This window comes from Meriones unguiculatus (assembly GCF_030254825.1).
Source record: "Meriones unguiculatus strain TT.TT164.6M chromosome Y unlocalized genomic scaffold, Bangor_MerUng_6.1 ChrY_unordered_Scaffold_25, whole genome shotgun sequence".
NCBI lineage: Eukaryota > Metazoa > Chordata > Mammalia > Rodentia > Muridae > Meriones > Meriones unguiculatus.
The window spans coordinates 25,226,612-25,233,858 of NW_026843710.1; the positions used below are offsets into that span (position 1 = coordinate 25,226,612).

At 37.7% G+C, this 7,247-nt stretch overlaps 1 non-coding gene across 1 annotated transcript; it reads left to right on the forward strand.

The window, feature by feature from the left end:
- Positions 1 to 6,494: 6,494 nt before the first annotated feature.
- Positions 6,495 to 6,599, forward strand: LOC132651848 (U6 spliceosomal RNA). The gene has a single exon (XR_009589406.1). It is a non-coding gene; the product is annotated as a U6 spliceosomal RNA (small nuclear RNA).
- Positions 6,600 to 7,247: the final 648 nt, after the last annotated feature.

A 7,247-nucleotide genomic window follows, 5' to 3' on the forward strand; every position in this document is an offset into this window, starting at 1 on the left:
TCAAGAAGAGCCTGTTGCAGCCTCTGAAAGGGCTTAGTAACAGGTTTTAATAAGGGGTTCATGCAAAGGGCCTATGGTTGCCTCATATAAGGGGTGGGCAGGAAGGGAAAAGGAGGAGACCCAGGACCATAAGAAACCAGCCATCCCAGAAACTATAGGATTTCTTCTTTATTAGAGAGAACTGCTAGAGACCATATTAGGTCTTTTCTGTATAGAGTGATGCCCTTGTGGGTTTAGGTTATTGTTAGTCCCAGGTAAGTGACCTCAGAAGTGGATAACTGGACCTTGAAGGGTGAGACCCAATAGCCCCTGCTAGATAGGAAATTTAGAAGAGCAGAAATGTTAGTCTGGCTAACTTGTAGGTATGGGCTGCAGAAGAGTAGGTCATCTACATACTCTATATAAGTTTAGATTTATGGAGAGATAATGAGAGTAGATAAGAGGCTAGGGCCTGACCAAAAAAATGTGGGCTGTCCCAGAATCCCTGGGGTAAAACAGTACAGGTAAGCTGAGTAGAGACCAGGGTGTCAGGGTCAGTCCAGGTGAAGGCAAATTATTTTGTGACTGGATGTCTGAAGTAATAGAGAAAAAATGCAACTTTGAGATCCAAAATTGAGAAATGGAAAGTGCCTGAGGGAATAGTGGAGAGGAGGGTATCAGGGTTAGCTACAATAGGGTGGAGAGGAACGACTGCAGAATTTAGTAGCTGGAGATCTTGAACCAGGTAATAGGTTCCATTGGGCTTTTTAACCATGAGGATGGGGGTGTTAAAAGGAGAGGAAGTGGGGCAGAGGAGTTTTTTTTTTTTCTTAGAAGGTCAGAGATAATAGGCTTAAGTCTCCTAGACTCTTAAGAAGAAGAGGGTATTGAGCCTGAACAATATCCTGGGTGGTGTCCTATAGTTGAATGACTACAGAGGAAGAGTGCCTAGCCACAGAGGGGTTTTAGATATCCCAGACTTGGGGGTCCAGGAGTTCTCTTAGAAGGTGACCCAGAGTATGTTTAGGTGATTCCTGGTGATCAGAGGGCGGTCTTCTTGGTGGCTTCACAAATGCCTGATAACCATTTTGTCAGGTCCTTTGGAGCTGGCCATAGAGATGATAGCGTACTGATCCCAGCACCCCCTCCTTTTCAAGGTCCCTTGTTCAGGTGCCAACTGACCCATTCTTCAGGCTAGTAGAAAAGGGTCCACCTGAAAGAGGAAGTGAAAATGGCAGACAGAGACATAAAGATTAGAGACAAGATAGATTCCTGATCAAGTCTCAGTTTACTAAATGTCCAAAGAACACTTATAAAGCAAAGGGTAAAAGCAATTTTTTTTTCACAGTAGCAACACATCTGTACCACCTGGCAAGGATTCGGAAATTCATTCAACATTACACAAAGTTGGCTCTCTGGTTCCCAAGGTTGCAGGGAACTTGATATATACTTATCAGACTCAAAACACCCCATTTTCCTTAAAATACATCAATTGAAGTATGTGTTTTTCATTTAATCATTGGCACATGATCAGAGTTTCAGTCCCACCCACCCTCTTTCTTCTAACTCTATGCCCTTTCTCTACTTCACTGATAAGGGAGGTCTTCTACACTATTGTTGGAAACCCTCTATGAGTAGTCTTGCCTTGCCTGACCTGGCTGGATGGGCAGCTATGTCCTACTGAGTGGTCAGTGAGGAACCTTCCTGGTCCACATTTAAAATTGGGCTTTCAGGATAGTGAAATGGGTCTGTGTTATCTCCTAGGAAGCAAGAGCAGCTTTGTTTCCTGCTGTGGTCCTCCAATCAAACCCTCTTAATGTAGTGTTAATGTCAGGACTGCTTGTTCAGTGATGCCACCATAGGGTCTGGGGTAGCTGGGAAAGGACTAATTCAATGCTAGGATTCTCTGATACATAATGAGGTCTTGGAAATGAGTACCTTACAAAATCAAACTCTGCCCTCCTTCAGCGGAATATTTTTTCCATGTTAAAAGTCATTGTAAAAGTTGTCAACATATTATTTTTATTTGTTATGTGGGAATTTCATATAATATACATTACATTACTTTTCCATTGCTTTCAGGTTCAAATTCTTACCCATGTGCCACATTAATTTTTTCCTTAAAATATATCAATTGAAGTATGTGTTTTTCATCTAATCATTGGCACATGATCAGAGTTTCAGTCCCACCCACCCTCCTTCTTATACCTCTATGCCCTTTCTCTACTTGTGTCCTCAATTTCCTCTGCTTATGAAACTCTTCCTGCCTCTTCTCCTGCAGGCTTCCCAGAGCTCTGAGGGGAGGGAGAATTCCTTTGAAAAGCCCATTTACAGCTGTGTGTTTCAAGGTTTCTCTCTGCATATAATACTGTGGGTATCTGTATGCATTCCAATTTGATACAGAAGGGAGCATCTCTGTGGATAAAAGGACATGAAACTGGTGTATCAGTTGAAGGCAGAAAACAACATATTTTAACAACAGCAGCCTGGGACACTTTAAAATTTCTGTAGGATTCCCTGGCCCAACAACTCTATTAATTGACACCCAATTCCCCTAGTTGAAGACTGGTTTGGTCACAATAGATGGCCTATGGCAACTTTTACCCACACTGTTAGGAGAACTTCTAAGTGAATAGAAACCATATTTTCCTTTTTCCATTTTAGTAACTTCAATCAGGATGATTTTTCCTGTTCCAACCATTTGCCAGAAAATATCATGAGGTCATTTTCTTAGATGAATAATATTACATTATGAAAATATTCCACATTTTCCCCAAAGGAGATCACTTCTGTACTTTAGTCTTTGGAAGTTGCTGTGTCTTTAATCATTGTATTGAATGACAAACTATCATGGTAACTATGTTCTTTTAGCTTAGAATTGCCTCCATCTTCTTCCACTTATTGGTGATTTGAATTGCAAATCCCCTTGAAGCACACCTGTTTACATGTTCAGTCCCCAGTGTTGAAAGGTTTAGAAAAATGTTATGAGGTATGGCCCTGTTTGATAATATAATTCCTTTTGTTTCCCGAATTTCTTTTTTTAGCAATTTTGTATTTTGTATACAGAAAATGTCCTTTTTTGAGTTAATTTTGTATCCATTCACTTTGCCAGTTGTGTTTATCAGTAAGCTTTAGGAGTTCCCACATAAAATGTTGGGGGTCACTGAGTCGTACCATCATATCATCTGTAGATATTGATAATTTGAATTCTTCATTTTGTATTTCTATCCCCTTGATCTCCTTCAATTGTATTATTGTTCGATAAAGGACATCCAGAAATATGTTGAAGAGAGATGGAAAGAGTGAGCAGCATTGCCTTATGCCTGATTTCAGTGGAATTGCTTGAAGTTTCTCTCAGTTTAGTTTGATGATGGCTATAGGCTTGTTCTTTATTGCTTTTAGTATAGTGACATGTGTGCCTTGTATCCCTGATCTCTCCAATACTTCAAATATGAATGAAGTTTGGATTTTGTCAAATGTTTTTTTTCAGCATCTAAGGAGATTATCATGAGTTTTTTTTTCCTTGCAGTTTGTTAATATGGTGGATCACATTTATGGATTTCAGTATATTCAACAAACCCTGTATACCTTCTATGAAGCCTACATGATAGTGAATGATATTTTTGATGTGTTCTTGTATTTGCTCAAAGAATAAAGTATCTTAGTTTGACCCTAACAAAGCTAGTGAAAAACTTGTATGAAAAAAATTTCAAGTTTCTGAAGAATGAATTAGAAAAAGATATCAGGAGTTTAAAAATTCTCTCAAAGTCATGATTTAGCAGAATTTTCATTGTAAAAATGACAATCTTACCAAAAGCAATCAACAGATTTAATTCATTTCCCATCAAATTACCAACAAAATTCTTTGCAGACTTGGAAAGAAAAATTCTCAACTTCATATGGAAAAACAAGAAACCCTCAATTGCTAAAACAATGCTCAACAATAAAAGGTTTTCTCAAAGTATCTCCATCCCTGATCTCAAAGTGTATTATAGAGCACTAGTACTAAAAATTGCATGTTACTAATATAGAGACAGAAAGGTGGTTATTGGAAACAAATAGAAGAAACAGAAAGAAACCCACACAGGTATAGACACCTGAGTTTTGACAAAGATGCCAAAACCATACAATAAAAAAAGATAGCATCTTCAACAAACAGTGCTGGTCTAACATGTCTACATGTAGAAAAATGCAAGTAGATCCAAACTTGTCAGCCTGCAGAAAACTAAAGTCCAAGTGGATCAAAGACCTCAACATAAAACCAGAACATTAAATCAGTTAGAAGAAAAAGTGGGGAAGCACCTTAACTGATTGGCAGAGGAGACAACTTCCTGAACAAAACACCAACAGCACAGTCTCTGAGAACAACAATCAATAAATGGGACTTCATGAAACTGAAAAGCTTCTGTAAAGGAAAGGACATCATCATCAAAATAAAACGACTGCCTACAGATTGGGAAAGACTCTTCACCAAACCTCTCTGTGACAGAGGGCTAATATCCAGTAAATATAAAGAATGAAAGAAGTTGAAAAGCAACAAATCAAGTAATCCAATTTAAAAAATGGGGAACAGAGTTAAATAGAGAATTCTCTGTAGAGGAATATCGAATGGCAGAGAAACACTGAAAAAAATGCTCAATGTAATTAGTCATCAGGGAAATGCAAATGAAAACAATCCTGATTGTCAACCTTACACCTGTCAGAATGGCCATGATCAAAAACTTAAGTGACAATATATGCTGGAGAGGTTGTGGAGAAAAGGGAACCATCCCCCACCTCTAGTCAGAATGTAAACTGGTATGTAGTCTGGAAATCAATCTGGTGCTCTCTCAGACAACCAGGAGTAGTGCATCCTCAAGATCCAGCTATACTACACCTAGGCATAAATCTAAAAGAGGCTCAAGTATGCAGTAAGAATATTTGCTCATTCATGTTTATAGCAGCTTTATTTGTGATAGTAAGAACCTGGAAACAACCCAGATGCCTCCAAACTAAAAAATGGATACAGAAATTGTGATACATCTACACAATTGAATATTACTCAGTAGTAAAAACAAACAACAAAATCATGAAATTTGCAGGTAAATGGTGAGATTTGGAAAAGATCATCCTGATTGAGCTATCCAGAAGCAGCAATATACACATGGTATATACACACTCATACAGACATAGAATATAGGATATATCTACTGTTATCTTTACACCTAAAGAAACTAATCAAGAGGGAGAATTCTGACTAAAATGCTCTATCCCATTCTGAATGAGTGAGCTATCCCAGAAGTGAAAGACAAACAAGGTATATACTCACACATATAATCATATAATATAGGAGAAACCTACTAAAATTTGAACACCTAAAAACTAATTGAGAGGGTAAAATGCTCAATACCCATCCTGAAAGGCAAAGAGGATGGACATTAGAGGGAGAATACATGGAACAAGTTAGGAGCCTGTCACAAAGGGCCTCTGAAAGGCTCTGTCCTGCAGACTATTAAAGAAGATGTTGAGACTTATGGAAAAGTATTTGGCAGAGAGCATGTAATCTAATGAAAGAAGTGTGAAATAATAAGATCTGGAGAGGCCAAGATCTCCACAACAGAACCAACAAATCTAAGCACAGGTATATTTTCTGAGTCTCATACTCTAACCATGGAGATAACCTAGAACCCCTCTACAGACTTATCCCATGGCAATTTGGTATCCAATTGGGTTCCACAGTAATGGAAACAGGGACTGCCTCTGACATTAGATGAGTGTCCTGCTCTTTGATCAACTTACCCTGATGGTTGAGCAACCTTAAAGGCCAAAGAGGAAGATAATGCGCCACTCCTGATGAGATATAATAGATTAGGATCAGAATGAAGGAGAGGAAGAACTCCATATGAGTAGACTTGGATAGGGCCATGTGTGAAGAAGGGTGAGTGAAGGTGGGATTGGGAGGAGACTGAGGGTTATGGGTGGATACAAAGTATATAAAGTATAATTAATAATATTTAAAATAAAAAATAGAATTCCTATTGGATATATATTATAGGAGAGTGTGCTTTGAGGTTGATATGCCAATGAAAGTGACCAGAGAGAATGGAGTCTCTGTCTCTCTCTGTCACTTTATATCTTTCTGTTGTCTTGGTCTCTCTATTTCTGAATATGTCTTTTTAGCGCTCTCTCTCTCTCTTTCTTTCTCTCTCTCTCTCTCTATCTTTTTCAGTCTTCTTCTTTCTGCCTGCCAGTTGTGGTTCAATATGAAAATGTCTCAGTTTTGGTGAAGGACTACAACAAGATGATTGATTGACTATGTTACATCATGGATGGTCTCTATAAAAATATGAGAAATGTCTCAAAAAATCTCTCTTTGTTCAAAAATTTACCTCAGTCAGGGAGCATTTTCACAAAAAATAATTCACTAAGTGAGGACATATCTCTCCTTTAACAAGTAATAATGGAATCTGTGATGATGGGGAACTCACAAGTCAAGGATATGTGATATATTAATGACCACTTGAAAGAAATATGTGGTGCTTGCTTCAGCAGCACATATACTAAATTTGGAATGAAAGAGAAGATTAGCATGGCTCCTGTGCAAGAATAACATGCAAATTTGTGAAGTGTTCCATATATTTTGGGAGAAATTAAAGAAAACACAAATACAGGAAATTGTTGGGAGAAATAACTTAGGGAATAAAACAGGAATTGCAGAGTTAAGCATAAACAATAGACTACAAGATATGGAAGAAAGAATATCAGATGTTGAAGATAAAATGGAAGAAATTGATGTATCTGTCAAAGAAAATGTTAAATTAAAAAAAAAAAAAACTTCCTGAGACAGACCATCCAAGAAATTTAAGAAAACATAAAAATACAAAACCTAAGAATAATAGGAATAGAGGAAAAAGAAGAATCTCTCCTCTAATGAGAGGCCAACAGGATTACAACAGGTCTACAAAATAGCCAATAAATAAGTCAAGAAAAGAAAATCTTCCCATCACATAATAATCAAAACAATAAGTATACAGAACAAAGAAAAAATACTAAAAGCTGCAAGGGAAAAAGGCCAAGTAACGTGTAATGGCAAACCCATCAGAATCACACCTGACTTCTCAACAAAGACTATGAAAGCCATAAAGGCCTGGACAAATACCATGCAGGCCCTAAGAGAACACAGAGATCAACCCAGGCTACTATACCCTGCAAAACTCTCTATCCTCATAGGTGGACAAAACAAGATATTCAATGACCAAAAAAAAAAAAAAAAAAAAAAAAAATCAACA